Source organism: Amblyomma americanum, chromosome 4 (genome assembly GCF_052857255.1).
Source record: "Amblyomma americanum isolate KBUSLIRL-KWMA chromosome 4, ASM5285725v1, whole genome shotgun sequence".
NCBI lineage: Eukaryota > Metazoa > Arthropoda > Arachnida > Ixodida > Ixodidae > Amblyomma > Amblyomma americanum.
The window spans coordinates 22,007,064-22,030,111 of NC_135500.1; the positions used below are offsets into that span (position 1 = coordinate 22,007,064).

Sequence of the window (23,048 nt, forward strand, 5' to 3'; positions counted from 1 at the left end):
CGCTCGTGTGCTGTGCGAAGTCAGTGCACGTTAAAGATCCCCAGGTGGTCGAAATTATTCCGGAGGCCTCTACTACGGCACCTCTTCTTCCTTTCTTCTTTCACTCCCTCCTTTATCCCTTTCCTTACGGCGCGGTTCAGGTGTCCAACGATATATGAGACAGATACTGCGCCATTTCCTTTCCCCTAAAACCAATTATTATTATTATTCCGGTCCTACTAGGGCTCTTTCCTATCTACGCAAGCAAGAGCGGATAGAGCGACCTCTTGTGCCGTGGCCACATATCAGTCCAGGTCTGCGCTTTTAACTGTCGTATGTCTTCTTTCGGTTGTCTTACGTGTTCGCGAGGCTAACCCTTATTTAGGTTTTGCGGTCCGCTCTGATAAATCTAACCTGTTCAGCATAAGCGGAGCGCAGGTGCACTGAACATGTTTTAGCGAACCGTTCTGCCGGTATGGATGAGCTGAACCGTTTTAAAGACAGCGACTGAAGCTGGATGAATGGATGGAAGGTAGGAGCGTCCCCTTTGAAACGGGGCAGTGGTAGTTGCCACCATGCTGTTTTTTCTTTATTTTTATTTAACTCTGCTGTAAGTTGTTAATAAAATTCGCCATTTACTTTAAAATACGTCTTCCTACACTTTAAAACTTATGTCACCTCTCTGCTGTTCAGCAACCAATTCTCCAGTCGCTTTTTGCTACTTTCCACAGCAGATTATTTACATGACTATTGTTATCTCTAAGCCCTAAGGCCTCAGGAAGAGTGACTGTGCCTGCATCGACATCGGTATGTATACCATCACATTTTCGAATGAGGTGTTCTATTGTTTCTACAGATTTACCACACACAGCACATGTGTCATCTTCTTCGTTAAATTTCTTTTTGTAGCTGCGCGTTCTAAGACACCCTTACCTAGCTTCAAAGAGGAGGGCACTGCCTCTTGAGTTATCATAAAACGCTTCCTTCCTGGTCTGCCTTTTCCAGCATCGATATAGTTCTACACTAGGCTTCATTTTCATTGAATCTAACCATTATTTACCTTCGACATTTTTAACCTGTCGTTTAATGCTCTTTCTTTCACCTTCCTCGTCTCTGGCAAACTTACTGGCGAGCTTTCTAGTTCGTTTCCGCCACTGTGTGTCAACGCTCTTTCTGTACAGGTATTTAAATACCTTAGCTGCCGACCTGTTATCGTCCAATTTCCTCAGGCGTTCTTCGTATAGTTCTTTACTCAGCTTTCCGTGATTCGAACGTGCTTCCCGTGCCATTTGAACTTGCGGCGTCCCCTGGCGTCGACAAATTTATGTATTTATGTACCCACGGCGCCACAGTGGCATTACAGTGGGGGGTAGGTTGTACAAAGCAAGAATAGGTTGTACAAAGCAAAAAAAGAGTTATTACAAGGGCAGTCACAATGACAATGCAAACACTTCATTGTCAGTAATATCAACTAGAAATGAAGACAAAGCATTCCATTCTCGAACAGTGTGAGGAAAAAACGACATCTTGAACAAATCGGTTCTTGTTCTGAATTCGCGCACTTTATGGTTATGATCAACCCACTCGGATGTGTAGTGTGAATAAAAAAATGTACTTCGCCCTAGGAATAGCAACCCTGCTGTAATATATATTATGATAAAATTTAAGCCTTAGCTTTCTCCTTCTTACTTCAAGATGTTCCCATTCTAATTCCTGTTTTATGCCACACACACTAATGTATTTGCTATAATTCCCAGAAACATAGCGGGCCGCTAAGTTCTGGACTCTAATTTTTGCCTGTCAGTCTGATATGACAATATGACAACTGCTATTAAAATACAGTTCATATCTCTTTATTCTGGCTTTCTTGGTACTTAATTCATATTAAATTTACATATTTATTCGAGGAATACCTGAAAACGTACCTCAATTATTGTGGTTAGGTGAGTATGTAAAATTTTGTTGTGCCATCCAAAACGAAAGTGCTATTGGGGGATGATGATGATGGTGATTAGGACTTTATTTCCACCGATGTAGAAGGCCCCCTACTCCCCGCCCCTGGCAAGCAGGCCTAGGGGACGGGGCCGGAACCTCCGCGACTAAAGACTGGCGGATAAAGGAAAAGTTCCACAGCGCTAAAAAAGACGAGCACACAGAAGACGGGACCGCTAGGACATGTGCTGTCCTGTCAGTCTTCTGTGTGGGCACCTTTTTTAGCGCTGTGGAACTTTTCCTTTATTCAGTGTGTACCAACTAGACCAGCGATTGGCTTTAACAGACTGGCGAAGATACATTGATTCTTCGCGGCTTCAGCCGCCAGGCGGACAGCTCGTTGCTGGTCGGCGCCTGGCTGAAAGTTCCTGTTATATGGCGACTTGCCCAAGCACCGTTCTGTCTTAGCCATTCTTGGCTTTGACTTTTGTCATCCAGAAAAAACTGTATTCAAAATCGGCGACACTTTCATGCCGAACGTAAAAGCGCAAAAAACAAGGACGAGAATAACACACACAACACGAGCGCTCACTTCCAACTGATCTTTATTACATACAAGAAACAGATTTTTATACTTTTGATAATGCCTGCAAGGCATTACTACAGAGTAGTGAAAGATAGATGAGTCATCGAGCGTCACTCTTGAATGATAAAAGATAGGACATCTCTTTTTGTGAGAGCAGAATTGACGGAGCACTTACACAATCATCCCCAGCTCTTCATGTAGTCATGACGTCACGCATTTTTAAAATCAACATGACGACGGAGCTTAGTACAAGTTTCATAGCGCCACCTGGGAGCCGTGTTATTTTCGAGTAAAAAATTAAAAATGCGTGAAATCATGATGACGTGTAAATGGCGCCGATGTCGAATACAGTTTTTTTTTCTAGATTACAGAAGACAAAGCCAACAATAGCTAAAACAGAATGGTGCTCGGGAAAGTCGGCAGATAATTGACATCGTAAGTCTTCACCTGAGTTAAGAACTTAAGATCTAACTTAAGAACCCAGTGTTAAACTGGGTTCCTTCTTAGACGACTTCCCCAAGCGGCGTTCTGCCTCCGCCGTAGTTTTAGTGGCCATTCCCTGCATTTAGGTATTGTGCGTCTGCCTGCCTGCCTGCCCGCCCGCCCGCCCGTCCGTCCGTCCGTCTGCCTGAAGCCGGTTTAGCGGCAGGCGGTTCACCTGCCCACTGGGTGGTGGGTAATCTGCCCACCGTGTGATGCGGCAGCCCATTTACTCGTGAGAGGCTACTGGGGAACAGCATCCTGGGTCGCAACCCATCTCAAGTTCCACCGATAGCGACACCTGCCATAGCACCTGCCTTGCGCCACTGCGCTACTGCTCACCTGCCCTCCGAGTGGCTTACTTGCCAAGGTGTAGCCGGTGGTAACCAGGCGAGAACCTGGGGCTCTAATTAGGCGGCACCGCCCCTAGACGCACCGAGCTAAGCGGAATGAGCAGCAGAGGTCTGGCGGAGAACGTGATTTAATAATGCTTGCACAGTAGTTATAAGGAAGAAGAAGTTGGGGTGGTAATTAGGTGGTAGCCTTGTACCACCGAGTAGGCCGCAGCTCCAACCCGCAATTGAAGTCATGCTAGCGTGGCATTGGGCCTAATTACCCTAATCTTCAACTATTTTAATTTTGTTTTCTTTCGTGTGCCATGCAAAGATAAGCTATGGCTTGTTTCTGGAGGCACCTCACTAAATAAACAGAGACCTGAAACTACTCTCAAAGGAAATATCAAGCTAAGCAAGGCAGATTATTGTACTTTTTAGGCGCCAAAGCCACACACAAAGAGAAGGAAACGAGACAGAGCGCCACTCACAACTGGTTTAATTTGGAGAAGCCACATACATGCCTATATATACAGTCAACCGGCGCCTGCGCAAGAAGCATATTCATACATCAAGTAGTACACGATAAGCATCTTTCAAAAAACTGTTTTTCCGTTTCCTTCTCTTGTGGGTGAGTGGTTTGGGCGCCTAAAAAGTGCAATGTTCAAGTACCAACTTGCCCAACAAGAAGTCCTCTTAAGGCAGATTATACCTGGGGAACACTACCGACGTTTTATTTTTTTGAGCGATGCTGTGAAGACTGCAAATCCAAGTCGCGAAACCCTTCCACATACAAAGCGCCTGCGAAAAATCATCTGCCGCGACGTCATTCCTATGACGTTTTGCAATCCAACAAATATAAGGCGTAACTTCTAAAGACCAAAAACGCGGTCGGAAACCGAAAGCCGGAACTAATCAGATCAGTGGTCATGGTGGTGAGGTGCAAGCTCAGGACTTCAGTCAGTCTGCGCGCTCCACTGCTTTTATGGGGGCCCTCCACAGCCCCCCATAGCGGGAATTTGCGTCTTGCTCAAACGCGCACGTATACAGTAGCATTAGGCTCCGCGGGCACGAAAGAAATGCATGAAGATACCGAGGCCAGCCGCAGACTGCAGAGCAAACTGCTGATAGCGCTCTCGCTTGTATACATCGGCGATTATAACGCGTGCGCGTGCGCGCTGTCGCTTGTTTGCTGTAGTGAAGTGCACATACACTAAGCTTCGAGGAATCCTGAAAGGCATGCGCGCAGCAGTCGCGTTCGAACGTATTTCATTCAACGCCACATCTGAGTGAGAAAATGCACGCGCATTCCTCATCAAACGACGCACTGTGCTGTCGATTATCGGGATGTTTGTTGACCAGGTACGCAGGAAGTATGATTGCAGACAGCCCTTATGACTTACTAAGCTGTGGTCGCTCCGATTTCTATGTTCGTGAATTACTTCCTGTGGGCTGCAAGCGGAAACGAATCACGGCACGACCCGCCATAAAGCTTTAGTTCCGCCCAACTATAGTCTGCCTCCCGCTGGCTATAGAGGTCTGCAGTGGACGTACGCCTAACACTGGCGGACGCCATCAGCTGGTTGAACGTTTTTCTTGCGGAAAATTCTGCCTCGCGTGATGATGCCTCACGTACATACTCCCGCACTCGGAAACTTACCAGCCAGACGAGGGGCGATGACGCATGCATGTGGTACTTCGCAGATAGTTTTCGGCACATGGAAACGCGTAATCGCTCCTCCACTGCACAGAAAACATGTGAGATAACAGGCTCACATCGCGCTTCAAACGTTGACAATGTGCATGTGTGCTAATAATGTGGCAGTTTGGGCTTGTTGGTAGCTCATCACATACAAAATAGCGAAGCAGCGCGCGCGCGCGCACACACACACACACACACACACACACACACACACACACACACACACACACACACACACACACACACACACACACACACACACACACACACACACACACACACACACACACACACACACACACACACACACACACACACACACACACACACACACACACACACACACACACACACACACACACACACACACACACACACACACACACACACACACACACACACACACACACACACACACACACACACACACACACACACACACACACACACACACACACACACACACACACACACACACACACACACACACACACACACACACACACACACACACACACACACACACACACACACACACACACACACACACACACACACACACACACACACACACACACACACACACACACACACACACACACACACACACACACACACACACACACACACACACACACACACACACACACACACACACACACTATACAACAGTTTATTATGAACTGCGAGGTGGTAAATGAAGTCACGCAGTGGTGACGGCTGTCTGAAAGGCAGCGAAAAACTGCTTCCAAAAGAGACTGTTTATTGGGCATACCTGCGCCCACGAAGAGCTGAATGACTCGGCGGCGGCGAAAGCAAGAAGCGTTCTCGGCGGTCGTGGAACAGAATGCCCGCCGTTCTCGGCCGTGCTCAATTTAAAGCCAACAACGACCTTTCAAGATGCGGCGGCAAAGTAACCACACCAGTTTCGAACAACGTAGAAGCACATCCGCCTGGGTGCAATCAATCGAGATAAATCTTGTCGCGTCTTGCATCATAAACGGAGTGACAAAGCCGCTTGCCGGAAGCTTCCAAGAATGAAAAAACAATAATTAGAAAGCTTTGCGTCATTACCCACTATCACCTTTTGGCGCACTTATCGTGCTCTCCCCGACACCCTCAGAGCGCTTGAACGTAGCGGTCTGCCCTCGACTTAGCGTGGCATGCTCAGCCAGAAACCACCTACCAAGTGACAAGGGGGAGGGGGGGTGGTGGGGGTTGCCGTTTGGTGCCGAGCTTTTGCCGGTCGCAAGCGAGAGAATGTGTCGGAGCCAAAGGTTCACATACAAAACGTTTATGCAGCAAAGAAACAACACGGATATGAGAATCACCCGTACGATCACATATAATGTGATTTGCAATAGAATGCCAACCGCAGCGGTGGCCAAGTGGTTGAGTATCCGCCTCGCATGCGGGAGGTGCGGGGTTTGATCCTCAGTGCCGTCGGGTCCCACCGGTGATACAATGGGTACAAGCTTTCCCCTGGTCTGTCGCTCGGGTTATTTAGGGTGACATGCTTGGAAAATGGGTCTTTGACCCCACGTTGAGAAAAAGAAAAATAAAAAGAAAAATACCTTGCGTCATCGCGCACTTTGGCCTAGATGCCCTTGCTCCATAAAAATCCATAATCATCATCATCACAATGCATCATGAAGAGCAAAACCGCGAAACAGGACGGGACTGAGGCAGGCGACAACACAGGGCGGTACTCACAACTGAACAGTTATTGAAACACAGCCGAGCTTATAAGGATCAGTCGCGCGTGTAATCTAGAAAGCAATCATAAATCATAAAAAGAAGATGAAGCATGTAGAAACAGTTCAATGGCAACCATGACGAAAACATTCAGTGCAGCGAAAGGAACCGAGCAAGAATGATACAACTAACCTGCGCAAAACCAAGCAAAATCAACCTAGTGAAACGCTGACAAAAATGCTAACTCATTCTGAAAAACAGACACAGAAGGCGTGCTGACACACTTATCTGGCTCCGATTCCAGGATGGCAACAGCCTCGACAATTTCCCTTTCCAACTGCCCCTTTCTTCTTCCTATGATCTCTGTACAATTAAGCTTAGGATAGCAGCCCTTACAACTGCGACAATGAACGGGCAGGGCCGGTCCTCTGGGCCTACTCAAGGACCGCGCATGCTCTTGCAGACGAATGTTTAAACATCTGCCAGTTTTTCCGATATAAAATCGACCACAGCTGAGGGGAATCTTATAAACCACCCCGTCGCGCATGAGACATACTTCTTCGAATGCCTCATGCCGCAAACTAAATGCGTTGAAGTCTGCTTCCTCACCAAATTGAAGTTTTGAGAGCTTGCAGGGCGCAGACATGACCACGTCAACGCCATATCTGCCTGAGATCTTCTTAAGGTTGTGGGAAATACTGTGAAGATATGGTAAGACAACACACTTATTTCGACTAGGTGGCTCATAGGAAAAGGTGTCTTCTTTTGCCGTCTGGAGAAGCTTTTTGAGCAGCGATTAGGCCACAGATCTTAAAAGGGAGCTTGGAAAACCCGCTCAAGTTGAAGACGAAAACTGAGCTGCACTTTGTGATGGCATGATTTCAAAAGCGCAGACCTAAAACAAGAAGAAGCCAATGCCCGTTTAACGAGCTTTGAATTTATCGAGCTTTTATTGCTTTCCAGATTACACGCGCGACTGATCCTTATAAGCTCTGCTGTGTGTCAAAAAATGTTCCAGTTGTCAGTACCGCCCTGTGTTGTCGCCTGCCTCAGTCCCGTCCTGTTTTGCGGTTTTGCTCTTCATGATGTCATTCCAACTGGCCTACACCAAAGTCCTTCTAAATTACAATGCAACTAGCGCAAAGTAACACTAGAGAGAGACTGAGATAGAACAAAAAGCCTTGTACATAAAGTCCATTAATACAAGAGAGAGGCAAACAAAACACAGTTTGTGCACCGGGCACTGCGGCAGTCCGTAAACAAGAGGATCACGATGGTCCCGTAGTCTGACGCACGCTGCCTCGCTGTTCCGCGGCTGGGCGAGTGCTGTTGACCCGGCAGCGGAGCGGGCGTGCTTCTCGGAAGCCTAAACAGTGGCTCGGGCTGGCTGTCAGCGGTCAGCGCCTTTCAAATATAAGCACACTCCACGTCTGTTCGTTATTCGCGCGAAAGAAGTTGCTCACATACACACAGTATGGACTACAATTTCCATCTAATTCTAGGGCCGGCGGCACACCCCGTTAGTCAGGCGTGGAGACCGTTTTCCCTAAAGCTCGAGTTCTTCCGACGCGCCGCCGCCGGCGCGCGAGCGAAGTGGAGAGGGCATCACACAGCACGCTCAAGCGTACGCCCTCTCCGTCGGCAATGAGTAGAATGTACTCTAACCTTCTCAATTCTTCGACGGCGCGCACGGACGTGTTTCCTTCCGCGCCGCGCCGCCTAGCGAACTGCAGAGGGCAGCAACACACACAAGGTTAGGCGCTCTCCGGGGTTTCCTTCTCCACCCCAGTTTTCTAGAATTATCTACGGCGCGCACTGGTGAGATTGCTTATGTGCCGGTCTCCCGAATGTGCGCCGAATTTCGCTGCATACACGAAGTCGCGATACATTTCGCTGGAGCAGAGGACTAGCATTTGAGTAGAAACTCAGCCTAATTATTCGCGAGAAAGCCCAACAGAGGGTTTTACGATGCACTTGTCACATCAGCTATATTCTGTTTCAATTATTTCTCGAGTAAGGTTTCAAACATTCTTAGTGATGATACAGCATGCTTCATCGGTAGGTTCGCACTCGAGTTTGCCTTTCCTGCGAAGGACAACAAGAAAACCACCCTTCTTTGACACCTTAATGATGTCTTAAAAAGGACGTCACTCTGGCACCTTCCACTTTGACCCAAATATTTCTTTCCGCAAGTCAATGGTATGCTATACGCAATCCATTCCGTGCACTTAACGAATCTGGTTTCATGTTTCGTCGCACACCCACTCTTTTCTGCATGATCTGGTCTTGTCAATTTGTAAAGTTTCTGCAGCTTTTCAGGGCTGAATAAATGATTTTGATGGTCATCCGTTGTCCGATCTTCTACAATCTATGGAAACCCAGCTGCAATTAGCCTCTGTACTTGTAGAGCAAAACTCGCGGCCTTTAGCTGGCGTCAGGATTTTTTAAAGACATTTGAGAGGCATAACGCGCCAGTTGTCCTTCTGACGAGTTTCGAGTGCGAAGAGTCATACGGGAGCAGAGGCTTAACGGCGCGTGGTTCAGATTTCCAGTAAATTACATGGTCCTGAAATAAAAGCCTGATATCAAGGAACCGATACTGTCCCTTGAAGGCAACTCATGACTAATGACTAGGTGCTAAAAGCTTGCTTCTACGAAGTTTACAATCACAGTCGAGAAATATTAAACAGTCGCGAACATACTTAAAAGCTTTGATTACTTTTGTCAAAGGGGATACGTTCAGTTTCCTGCATCGCCCCTTTTCTTAGGTATTTCTACTTTGTCTCGAGCCTACCAGAAGGTTAGAAGAACGATAACATCATCTTAATCCATATGAAAGGAGGCCTGAGTGACTGAGCGCCCGAGGCCTGAGCGCCCGGGCCATGTTAGCAAAAAGGCGTCGTCAATCGCGCCCCACTGCGGGAGCCAAAACAATCACAGGTGGGCAGTTGGGCAAGTCGAGTGGCCTCCCAGTCCTCCCCGTCTTCACTTTCCTCTCCCACCTCCACTAACCCACCTTCGCCCCTCGAAGCTGAACTTAAACGAGAGCTTGCTCTTCTCCGGGCACAGAATGAGAAGCTCGAAGCCAGACTTAACGCTCTGGCCAGTCAAAACTCTTCTCATATGCCCTCCCTTACGGAGGACGACGATAACATAACTGAACGGGTACCCTCGCCACTGACTGAAGCGCACCATCATGCCCTGGAGGCCCGAGTGGCGGCTATCGAAAACATTGCCGCACTGCTTCTTCAACTCATAAATACTGCCATTGCTGCCCAGAGGGATAGCACAACTGCCCGCATCACGCGCTCGGTATCAGTCTTAACCCAGAAATGGATTCTCGAAAACCCACGTCTCTCTAAACGCGTAGGACACCGTAGGGTTCCCACACGCCCCACAAAACTTTCTCGTCGTATTGATGATTCCGATAACGAGGAATGCGCCCTCCGCACGGCTTCGGGCTGCAGTGGATCGAACCTCTTTAACACAGCAGCATCCTTCACCCCCTCAACCTCTGATCATGGCCCCCAATCCTAGATCGCGAGCACCGACATAAGTACATCCCTTCACAGTAACCCAGTGGAATCGCAGGGGTTTCAAGGACTGGCGGAAGCGAGCCCACTTCCGCCTTTACCTTGAAACCTTTGAGTTCCTCGTGGCTGTGGTCGCCCTTCAGGAACCCGGAGCCCACACCAAACTCACTATTTATTAGACTTTCCAGAGGGACACACAAACCTGCATCCTAGCTCACAAAGACTATACAGCACAGGAGGTCACCCTCCCATCGACCTACGAATACTCCTATGTCATGGTCACGGTCTTGCCTTTGCGGAGCAGAGACCCCTCGATTCATGTGCTCAATATAAACTGCCCCCAAAACTTAAAGACGTAACTTTTTCCAAGCTCTTTAAAGAAGCAATGCGCGTGGCTGGACGCGACCCCCTGCTCATTGTAGGAGATTTCAACGCTCCATGTCGGCAATCGGGCTACCTTAGGGAGGAACCCCGAGGAAGAATATTGGCGGAACTAATTTCGACTCTCGGTGTAACCCTCCATACTGATCCGGCCAACGCCACACGCATGGGCAACTTAGTAACCAGGGATACATGCCCAGATTTGACCCTTACCCGCAATATTCAACACGCCGACTGGCTTAACACCCAAGACACAGTTGGCAGTGAACACTGCATCATTAATACGACCTTTTACAGACGGCCCTTTAAACGTCGCACAACGCAAGCACATATTCCCGATTGGACTAAGTTCCGCTCGACACTTCCTTCTGTCGACATCGTTCACTTGGGATATCAAGAATGGGTGACCTCTCTAATGACAACTCTCCGCAAAAACGAACAATGCATTCAGCTCACTGATTTCACCCCAGAAGTAGACAACCATCTTCTACATCTTTGGGAGGCCCGCCACAGTCTCACCAAACGATGGAAAAAGCAGAAACACAACAAGAAACTCAGACACCACATTCTTGAACTCACCCACAAGGCTGTCGACTATGCCGCTCAGTTAGCCAGCACTAACTGGGTGGATTGATGAAACACTGCTGCGCGCCAGATGTCTGGCCGCAAAACCTGGCGTATGTTTTGTGCACTTATTGACCCCAATCAAACGCGTGCAGAAACGGCGCGGCATCTACAACGTGCAATGCATAACTTTCTCGGTAATACAACACCACTGGCCCGAAAATTGTGCGACAGATATCTCTGTGCCACGGTGGACCCTCGCCTTTCTCAATGCTCATACATAGGGCAAACAAATCTGGAGCTGAACGCCCCCCTCAAGCTCCATGATTTGAGGGAGGTCGTAGCCAAAATGAAACATGGTACGGCTCCGGGCCGGGACAGGGTTACCTTCAAACTTCTGGCGAACCTTCCGGATGCAGCCTATCGTACCCTCCTTAAATTCATCAACCATATCTGGCTTGGAGAGATTCCTCTCCCTCCGGATTGGAAAACAGCCTTAGTGGCGTTTATTCCGAAGGCTGGCAAGCAAATTGATGTGGAGCACCTGCGCCCTATCTCCCTCAAATCTTGTGTCGTCAAACTGATGGAGACTGGTGCGAGACAGGTTGTCCACTTACCTCGAAACACATCACACTTTTGCAGACACTATGTTTGGTTTCCGACCACAGAAATCCGCACAAGGCATCCGTCTACAACTCCATCATGACATATTAGAGCCCAAAGAACTCCCTCACAAGGACAAGGTAGACCTGGCCTTTGATAATGGAAAACATGATGTAATACTTAACCACCTCCAAGATATCAACTGTGGTCAGAATACATACCGATACATCTGGCAATTTCTCACGAATCGACAGGCCTACATTCGAATTCAAGGCAAGGAACATGGACCCTAATCCATCGGATCCCGGGGTACACCACAGGGTGCGGTTTTATCTCCCCTCCTCTTCAAAATCGTAATGAAAGACCTTCCCGCAAAATTAAGCTCTATGCCCGGCATTCGATATGCCCAATATGCGGATGATATCTCTATCTGGACAACAGAAGGCAATCTGGGGCACATGGAGACCTGCCTATAACAGGCAGCGGAGGCAGTGGACACTTACGCTGCATACTGTGGTCTCCAGTGTGCTCCCACCAGATCAGAATTTGTCCATATTTGATCCTCTCCTCGGGACGACACTTCAATTCACCTCACACTCCCTTCGGGTCATGGATCCCCGTGGACAAGCTGAGCATTCAGCTTCGCAAAACAAATGGCGATCTCATCCCTAGGGTAGATAAGATCAGGGTTTTGGGGATGGTGATTGAGTCGAACGGCGCCAACACGCTGACGATCCAGAAGATCATTGCCAAGACAGAAAATGCGGAACGCCTAGTGAAGAGGGTGGCCAACAGGTAGACGGGGTTGAAGGAGGATAGTCTGATTCGGCTTATGCACGCATTTGTATTGTGTCACTTTACTTATGTGGCGGCCATGCACAAGTGGAAACCATCAGAGAAGGAGAAGCTTGACACGCAGATTAGGAAGATCACCAAGAAAGTTTTGGGAGTGCCGATGTGCACCAGCAACGGCCGACTTCTCCAGCTGGGAATTAATAATACCTTGGATGAGATAGCTGAGGCTCAGGAGAGGACGCAGATGGTTCGTCTCTCTACGACTAGAGCCGGTCGGCAGATTCTGAGAGAGGTGTTTCTCAGGAGAAGATTTCGCAGCTTAACGTCGGTATTCCCTTGAAGGTCCGTCAGCGGTATCATGTCAAGCCTGTTCCCAGGAACATGCATCCGGAGCGAAATGTGGGTAGAAGAAAGGCCCGGGGGGCTTGTTTGCTGAGACTCATTCGTGATGATAATCAGAAGGTTGGCTTCGTCGATGCTTCATTTAACGAGGAGAGGAAGGTGTTTACCATAGTTGTCGTGGACAATGAGGGCAGTGTCGTTAACGCTTCTACCGTTCGGACTGATATGCCAGAGGTCACGTAGCAAGCGGCTATTGCTCTCGCCCTGGTTGACAGGCGCAGGCGTTTTGTATACAGTGATTCAATGTCGACCGTTAGGGCCTTTGAGATGGGCTCGGTAGCTAAGGTTGCTTTTAAGATTATGCAGACCTGTGAGATCTCTCAACACTGCTCACCTTTCCTGCTCACCTTGGGATGATTGGGGGAGCCCCTCCGAATCTCAATGAGTCCGCTCATGAGGCAGCGCGAGATCTTACCCTCCGCTCTGCCCCGCGCCACGGCGTGGCGGTACTCCCCGAGAACAGAGACTTCCCTTCCACATACAATGAGATCACGAAGTATTACCTTCTTAATCGCAGGGTTTATGGTTTGCCGCATCCTAAACTAAACAGGGCTCAGGCACTTATATTACGCCTACTACACTCTGGTACTTATCCTTGCCCACGGAGGTTGAACATATTTTATCCTGAGACGTATACGGAGCCTTATTGCCAGGATTGTGGTGATTTAGCCACGCTCGAACACATGCTCTAGACTTGTGCAAGAATTGAAGACTCGGCGATCAAGGACGCGTCCAAGTGGGAGGCTGCACTTCGCAGCCCGGAACTGGATGAACAATTCTGGGCTGTCCAGCAGGCTCACGACGTGGCCGTGAGGCTTGGTCTTCCGGTCCCGACGTGGGAGCGGCCCGCTTAGTGGTTACTTATCACTACTTGCAGGACCCAATAAAGTTTTCCATCCATCCATCCATCTCTTCGGGTCCGACTAGAGAGGCCAATGAGATCCGCATCCTCGTTCTCTTTATTCACCAACAACGCAGACCGGACACAGCACTCGCAAAACTCCGCATTTGTGGTGATCAGGTGGGCCGTATGGTACGCCGTCTCCATCAAGCGTGGGGGGTTACGAAGCAAAGGTGCCTTGCGGCTGGCATATGCCTTTGTAACGAGTAGAACTCTCTACTCATCTCCCTGCCTTCACATGCGCAAAATCGACGAAGACCAACTCGAGGTCATGCACCGCAAAGTCATCAAACGGGCTCTTGACCTCCCCATTACCACATCCAACCAGCGTTAGTTGGACCTGGGGGTCGTCAACACCTATCGGGAACTCCGAGACGCCCATCTCGTCAACCAATATACGCGCCTATCACAAACGCCATCCGGTCGCCGCATTCCTGACTGACTCCACATCCAACACACCATCACCTTTGAGGAACGGGTACGAGCGCCAGAACCCTGGAGACGCGCCCTCAGGGTCCGACTCATTCTCCGCAACATGTCACACTCTGACCACAATGGCCGTCGCCAGGCGCGTGCAGAAGCACTGGAGCGACATTATGAGAACACCACTGTGGCAGGACTCACTTTCCGCGCCTACAGCACACCACACGTGTAGGAAATCGCGATTGCGCTCGCACTCTCCCTCCTACAAGTTAAACACATCATTACCGACTCGAAGGGCGCCTGTCGGAACTATGAGCTGGGTTGGATTCCTCCTCTCGCCTGGCGCATCCTACAAAATTGCTGTCGGTCCAGCGACCCTCCAAGCTGTAACCTCATCTGGGCTCCCGGCCACCAGGGAGTCCAGAGCAATGAGTTAGCCGATCAGGCGGCCCGCGCGCTCTCTCCGGGCGCTCACACTTGCTCAAGAAGCCTACTACGAGCCTACTTAATCTCGAATTACATTCAAAGACATCACTACATATTATAAGGACAGTCATCGTCGCTTTCCGGAACCCTGTAAGGGTCTCCGGAGAGCAGACGAACGGCTTCTCAAAATTTTTACGAATATAATGCTGTGCCCGGTAGTATTGAAACCCTTTAATTCAGAATTTGATGGTGGCTGCAGGCTGTGCGGAGTGACTTTCTCGGACGTTTTCCATATAGTATGTGCCTGCCCTTCCAATCCTCACCCTTCCTAGTCCTTCATCTCCCACCCTTCTAGGAAGGCCTGGGCGGCGGCGCTGCTCAGCTGCCATGACCTACAGTCCCAAGGGATCTTGGTCGCCAGGGCGCGAGCGGCGCTAGACGCCATTGGGGCTCCGGAATAGGAGCTCCATCTAGATTTGTGAGGACATGGGTCATAGGGCCTGGGCCGAAACACCTCCTTGTAAATAATAAATGTTTACCACCACCACCACCCGTGGTACGAGGGAGGTCTCCCAGCCCACGTATACTAGGGAAACTAAAGACAGCAACCTCTGGAGGTGAGGTTTCTCCCGAGCGGAACACCGAAGATCCTCCAACGACCATGAGCACGAAGACGCCGCACCAGACACGCCGACGCCGCATAAAATGACAACCTCGACCACGACGCGAACCGCATACAAAACAACGCCGCTACCGAGAAAAGCTTATAATGAACTACACATCCCTAACCAAAATTTTTAACTTTAACCCAACGTTTTGAAGCCGACTGGGCTCCTTCATCAGGGGTGACTGAGGGTAGCAGCTAGCGTCTTTTAAGTATGGAGGGGAGCAGGGGGGGGGGGGGTCAAAGGAACGACAGCTGTGACGCGAAAGGCGCGGGGGAGGGGGTTTAGGCTGTTAGTCTCGCTGGCGCACTGCAGGGAGGCGCTGAATGGCGACTTTTTTCGTTGAGTTGAAGAGCGAAGTCTCTGGGCATATACTGGTGGCAGGTTTCCTTTTGTGCGGTTGATATTGTTCGGGGTGGTTTGGATATGCCAGGATTCCAGAGGAGCCTTTTGTGGTAATTTGTTTCGGTTCCGAGGATGCGAGTTTCTTCGAAGTTGATTCTATGATCGGAGTCCTCGGAATGTTCGGTTACTGGATTGCGCTCTGTTGCGAATTTTCGGACGTCGTTTTTATTTTGCCGAATTCTTTCTTTGAAATTTTTGGATTCGCCGATGTAGCTTGCGTCGCAGTGGGCGCATGGTGTTTTGTAGACAATGCCTTGGGCTTTTTCTCTCGGCGGCCCGTCTTTGGGAACAGATAGGCAAAGCGCAACATTTTTTGTGGTCTTGTGCGCAACCTGGAACGATTTTTTTTCAGGATTCGGGCGATAGTTTCGCCCGAATCCTGAAAATCACGTTGGCGTGGTTAGAATAGCGTACCTTAAGTGTGCTAAAAGGCTAAAAGCCACATGCATTTTCATTGCATCATGATGTGTCATGTTTCATGATGCAGTCCATGACCGCGAAGCTTGTTTGGAAAGAAGCAGCCGCAGGCGTGCTACTAACAGACGTGTCGAGATTGAGAGGGGGCGCGGCAATGAAATGTGTTTTCGTTATTTATGCACGCGATATGAAACTAAATTTGGTGCAAATATGAAATTGCTACGCTAGTTTAAATGATGCCTTTTATTTTTAGCTATACCTGGTGCAGTTCTTGGGTAATTATAATTAACACCCTCGTCAAGTCACCTCAAAGTCTTAAATAATTCAGTAGTAAGTGCGCAAATTTTTTATGCCAGCATGTTCACGAAGCCCTGTTCTGCATATGATGCAATTACTTCTTACAAAAATAACGAACATAATGCTGCACGTGTAGGAAAAAAAACATCGAGAGATAAATTACACTCCTCAATGTCTCGGGAATCGTTTGCGACAAATAGAATCATTCTATTTTTATGCATTACGAAATTACGAAGGTGTGAGTGATGCCAATCGCAGAAAATGTGAAAGGTCAGAAAACGAACCTTAACGTTTATTTCCTCGTTTTTGGCCTCTTCGCTTGCGCTTTGGTCAAAGAAATGCGGAATTGAACTTAAAGAAAGCATCAAAGAAATTACCTCACAATTTTCGGCGACCATGCATCTCGAAGCGTACTTTATAAATTTCTACTGAATATTAAGCTATAATTTTTCGTCACGAAACAGAGCACCCCATGGCTAAGAAAGAAAATATTTCCTAAAATCAAACATTTTCACCAAATCGACCAGTTTAACAAGGGGAGAAGTCGGCCTGGATGGTGCGTGATCCTGCGGGTAAAAACAGCGCTTAAGCGGGACAGCTAGAGGAGAATGGGGACACGACTCTGTCCCCACTTTTCGCACAGCACACCTAGCTACGTATGTCAGCAGACGGTGAGCGCACGTCTTCTTCGCCGAAAGAACGCCAGCACATCCTCTCACTACTGTCCCGAAGTAAAATCATTCTGGCTAGAGCAGAGTGTCAAAAACTTCCTATTTTATTCAATGCCTAGCTTAGAAATCAACGCCCGAAACGCTTTCTGTTTACTACTAACCATATATACAAAACAAAGTGGCGAACTATTTCTCTGAATACGCCGCACGTGGCCAACGCGAGCTGGTGTACTTCAAGAAATTACTAAGCTGTAAACATCAACCATTGCTGTGATTCGCAGAAACTGAAAACGCGCCTACAAGCCTTGAAAACCCGCGCTCAACGCCTCTCCGCAATGACACTCCCTGGCCTTTTGCCTACCACGAGCCCGCTAGCGACTGCAGCCCCACCTCGTTTGTTTACGAACATGCCGGAGGTCTATAGCCCAGGGACGTCGCTCCTCAACTCAACGAAAAAAAGTCGCCATTCACCACCTCCCTGCAGTGCGCCAGCGTGACTAACAGCCTAAACCCTCTCCCCCGCACCTTTCGCGTCACAGCTGTCGTTTCTTCGACCCCTCTCTCCCCTCCATACTTAAAAGAGGCTAGCTACTGCCCTCAGTCACCCCTGATGAAGGAGGCGAGTCGGCTTCGAAACGTTGGGTTAAAGTTGAAATTTTTGTTTGGAGATGTGCAGTTCATTATATCTTGAAACCCAACCAGACATCAAAATCTGTCAAAACGTTTTGTTTTCAATCGAGAAAAGCTTCGACGACACGTTCTATCCACGATTCCCATACCCGACGAAGCCGTAACCAGACGCCCAGGACGACGTGCAACGCAAAAGCCAGGACGTCCGGCTTGGAAGTGACTATTGACGGCCGGAAAGTTACTGCTCTAGTCGAAACAGGAGCCGATTACTCGGTGATGAATGGAACATTCGCTGCGCGGCTGAGGAAAGTCACGACGGCTTGGGACTATGCACAAATTCGCACCGTAGGGGGCCACCTCGTTACGCCCTCAGGACGATGCACAGCGCGAGTGACTGTCAAAGGACATACATATCCTGCGACCTTCGTTGTGCTACGCCAATGTTCCCGGTGAAGTCATCTTGGGCATGAATTTGCTTGATGAGCATCAGGCAAACAACGACCTGCGATCCAATCTGATCACGTTTTCGACGGACGAGGCCATCCCTTCGATAAGAACTGTGGAAAATTACCTTTCCCTGAGTGCCCTGGAGGAAGAAGTGAGCGCCGTACTCTGTTCAAGCGTTATCCCGACAGTAGGCGCCACGACAGCCATTAACGCAGAAGCCACCATCGAGAGAACTTGCAGCTGCTTCTAGACCGAGGAATGAACATCCCAAGAGGCATCGCGCATTTATGCAATGGCCAGGCCGAAGTACTGCTGACTAACTTCAGCGAAGAATACCGGCCCATTAACAAAAGAACGTCTGCTTTCTTCGAAGAAATATCTGACGTACGAGATTCCTTCGCCCTCTCCGACCAATCCGCAGAAGATTCACCTTACCAAGACGTCTCGTCCACTTTCGACATCAACCTAGCCCTGCCCCGGAACAGGCAAGACCAGATCCGCAATCTGCTTCGAAGCTACAGCGAGTGTTTTTCGTCTCGCCGAAGGTCCAACAAACGCCAACTGCCAAGCATCGCATTATGACCGACGAGCGCGGCCGAACTCTCTGTCAAAGCACCTACCGTGTGTCGCCGCGAGAAAGAGAAGCCATCCGGGACCAAGTGGTAGAAATGCTTCGCGACGACGTCATCACGCCTTCAAACAGCCCATGGGTGGCACCAGTTGTTCTTTTGAGAAAGAAAGATGGCGCACTTCAATTCTGCGTTGTTTACCACCCCTTGAACAACATAACAAAGAAGGACGTCTACCCTCTCCCTCGCATCGACGACACACTGGACCGGCTCTGCAACGCGAAGTATTTCTCATAGATGGACATCAAGAGCGGCTACTGGCAAATTGAGGCAAATTGATGGGCTCTTTCAGTTCAAGATGATATTATTTAGTCTCTGTTCAGTACCAGCAGCGTTTCAGCGTGTAATGGATACAGTGCTCACAGGCCTGAAGTGGCAAATTAGTCTTGTATATTTAGATGACGTCGTTGTCTTTGCCTCGAACTTTAAAAAAGTACCTCAAAAGACTTCGAACACTACTAGACGCCATCAAGTCGTCTGGACTAACCTTAAAAACAGAGAGCTGCTGTTTCTAGGCCACATCGTTAGCAAGGAGGGAGTACGCTCAGACCCGCAGAAAACAGCTGCTCTGAAACTGTTCCCACCGCCGGCCGATAAGAAAGCAGAGCGCAGAGTCATCAGACTGTGCGCACAATGCCGAGGATTCTTGAAAAACTTTTCGCACTTCGCCGAGCGCCTGACCTAACTGACGAAGGCAGACGTGCCACTTATATGGGAAACGCCGCAAGCAGATGTCTTCAAGGAACTTCATCCGCCACGGTGGTTACTTGTTATGGCACTCGGCTGCTGGCCCGAAAGACGCGGGTTCGATACCGGCCGCGGCGGTCGAATTTCGATGCAGGCAAAATTCCAGAGGCCCGTGTACTGTGCGATATCAGTGCACGTTAAAGAACCCGAGGTGGTCGAAATTTCCGCACTACGGGGTCCCTCGTAGCCTGGGTCCCTTTGGGACGATAAATCGTCATAAATCAAACCAACTACAGAACTTCAGCGTCATTTACAGTCTCCACCAATCCTCACGCATTTCGATGAAAACGTCGATACTGAAGTTCATACCGACGCAAGCAGCGTAGGCCTGGGCACCGTCCTTGTTCAAAAAAGCAAAGGGCTGGAGAAAGTCATCGCATACGCTAGCCGTTCCCTTTCCAAAGCCGAGGCTGACTATTCGACAACTCAGAAGGAGTGCCTTGCCATCATCTGGGCTACGACGAAATTTCACCCCTACCTGCACGCCCGACCATTCAAGGTGGTCAGCGATCACCATGCACAGCTCTGGCTTGCCAGTTTGAAGGACCCCTCTGACCGCCTCGCTCGATGGAGCCTGCGCCTCGACGAGCTTGACGTCACCGCAGTTTACAATTCCGGACGCAAGCACTCCGATACCGTTTGCCTCTCACAAGCACCTGTAGATTCACCGTCGCCGGACGACGATGAGGACACCTTCCTAGGACCAATCAGCTGCAGCTCTTTTGCACAGCAGCAACGCCCGGACCCCGACCGAAAGCGCCTCATCGAGTACTTGGAAGGCAAGGCTTCTTCACCTCATTCAAGCGAGGACTGTCTTCCTTCTGTGAACAGAATGGTGTCCTCGTGAAGAACCTCGCAGCGATCAAAACAGCCTACTTCCTTGTTGTACCTACTTGTCTCCGCGAAGAAGTTCTAGAGGCTTCACATGACGAGCCGACAGATGTACATCTCGGGTTTGCTCGCACCCTCCGCCGCATTCAAGACAAGCATTATCGGCCCCAACTGTCTGCCGATGTCGCACATTATATGAAAACCTGCCGATGTTGTCAGCGACGAAAGATTCCTCCCACCCGACCAGCAGGATTTCTGAACATCACTGAACTCCCCTCAAGGCGCTTTCAGCAGATCGGCTTGAACTTCTTTGGCCCTTCCCAAAGTCAACGTCTGGAAATAAGTGGATCATCATAGCGACCGACTACCTGACCCGCTAAGTGGAGGCTAAAACTCTACCGAACAGAACAGCACCAGAAGTCGTGAAATATTTCGTAGAGTGCATTTTTCTGTGACACGGCGCCTCCGATGTGCGCATCACGGGCAAAGGAACAGCATTCACGGAGGAGCAAACGCAAGCATTCGGAATTACAGCAAAACCAGCCACGGGAGGACAACTGCATACCATCCGGAGACCAACGGACTGACCGAGCGCCTGAACAAGACCATCCTTCACCCGCAACACTGCAGTCTAGGAGACCACCCAGATGACGCATTTTAGGCTCGTCTATGGCAGGGAGGCTACGAGCACGCTAGACGCCCTGCTGCCCAAAGTTAGTGAAAAAATTGAACGTCGACGTCGCCGCCTACCTTCTACACGGAGAAACTCGAAGGCTTACCCGATAACGGATCAAAGACCAGTACCGGGCCGACGGCAGACGCTACAGCCAACTAGGAGGCAACGCGGAATACACGCCGGGAGACGAAGTCTGGGTTTCGACGCCCATTCGCCGCCGTCATCATCATCATCATCAGCCATGTCGTCCGTCTAAAGCCATATTATGCGCGATAAAGGACACTGTGTTTCCACACTCTGCCCTTAATTTTGCACCATACGTTTTATTTCTTGTTGGTCGCATTATTTGTTTTAATGAATCGGGTCAACGTTTCTTTGAGAGGGGAGTAATGCTGCTTATCATTGCAGTGTTTGTTCATTATTCAAAGTTGCCGGCACGCCGCTCTATCGCTATGTTTGCGATGCAAGACGCGACCACATTGATCTCTATTGATCGCATTCAGGCAGAGGTGATTCTGCGTTGTTCCAGAATGTTTTAGTAAATTTGCACGCTTTATCTCGAAACTTCGCTATCAGCTTCAAATTGTGCAGGGCCGATAGCGGCACGGATTGTGTTAGACGACCGCCGAGCACGCTTCTTGCTACGCTGCCGCCGAGTGGTTAAGCCCATTGTGGGCGCAAGACAGCCCAAATAAAGAGTTTTGTGTTGCGTTGGGTTTTATGGCACATAGGCAGCTAAGGCCATCATGCACCAACCTCGCAAATAAAGTGTTTTGTTTTTACACCATTTTCTCAGCCTTTCTCCTCTACGGACTGCAGTCATTACTCCGTGACAATACACAGCCTTCATAGATCACGAAAAGCATTTGACTCAGTGGAAGCCTCAGCAGCCATGAAGGCAATGCGGAATCAGTTTGTAGAAGATCCTTATGTAAATATACTCAATGATATCTATAACTGTTGCACAGCTACCATAGTCGCCTATAAAGTCAACAATAAAATTCCAATAGGGAAGAATTTCAGGCAGGGAGACACGATTTCGCGAAGCTATTCACCGCCTCTTTGCAGGAAGTATTCTGAGGCCTGCAATTGGAAGGGTTGCGGATGAGAGTTTCTGCATAACACCTTAGTAATCTGTGATTGGCTGATGACATTGCCTTCCTAAGTCACCCAGGTAATCAACTTTAAAGCGTACCGAATGACTTAGACAAGGAATGCAGAACGGTGGGCCTAAAAGTTAATATTCAGAAAGCCAAAGTAATGTTAACCGTCTCGAAAGCAAACAGCAGTTTACAATCCGCCAAAAGTGGTAAGGGAATAGGCCAACTTAGGGAATCAATTGACCGCATATCCGAATCATGAAAGCCAAGTAACTAGAGGAATAAGAATGGGGTTAAGTGCATTTGCCAGGTTCCACCAGATCATGAATATCAGTTCACCAATATCCTTCAAGAGAAAAAGTATACCCATAGCAACTGTGTCTTACCGGTACGCACCATCGGGGCAGAGACGTGGCGGATAACGAAAAGGGTTTAACTTAAGGACAACGCAGGGAGCTATAGAAAGGAAAATGACAGTGTAACGTTCAGAGACAGGAATAGCGCGGAATTGATGAGGCAACGAATGCCGTTAAATGACATCGTGTGGTGACGATGCGCTGGAAACATCGCTAAACGTTCTGATTTGCCAGGTTCTGCAGATCGTTCCCGCCTCGTTACAACGAAAGCTTCCAGCCGACCGAGCACTCCTTGCTTGGATGTGCGGCTATGCCTGCAACTAACTAACACCAGGGGACGTAATTATCAGCGGCACCGGAAATCAGGAAGTACCGGCAGCAGTGACGTAGCCAGCCTGCCTATATAACTGCAATCGCTGGCTAACCTCACAACTCCGCAGCAG

The 23,048-nt window shown here is 49.2% G+C and overlaps 1 protein-coding gene across 2 annotated transcripts in view; it reads right to left on the reverse strand.

Moving 5' to 3' along the window:
- The window catches only part of LOC144130047 (uncharacterized), an 836,651-nt gene that overhangs the window by 130,886 nt on the left and 682,717 nt on the right, over positions 1-23,048 (reverse strand). The window lies entirely within an intron of this gene.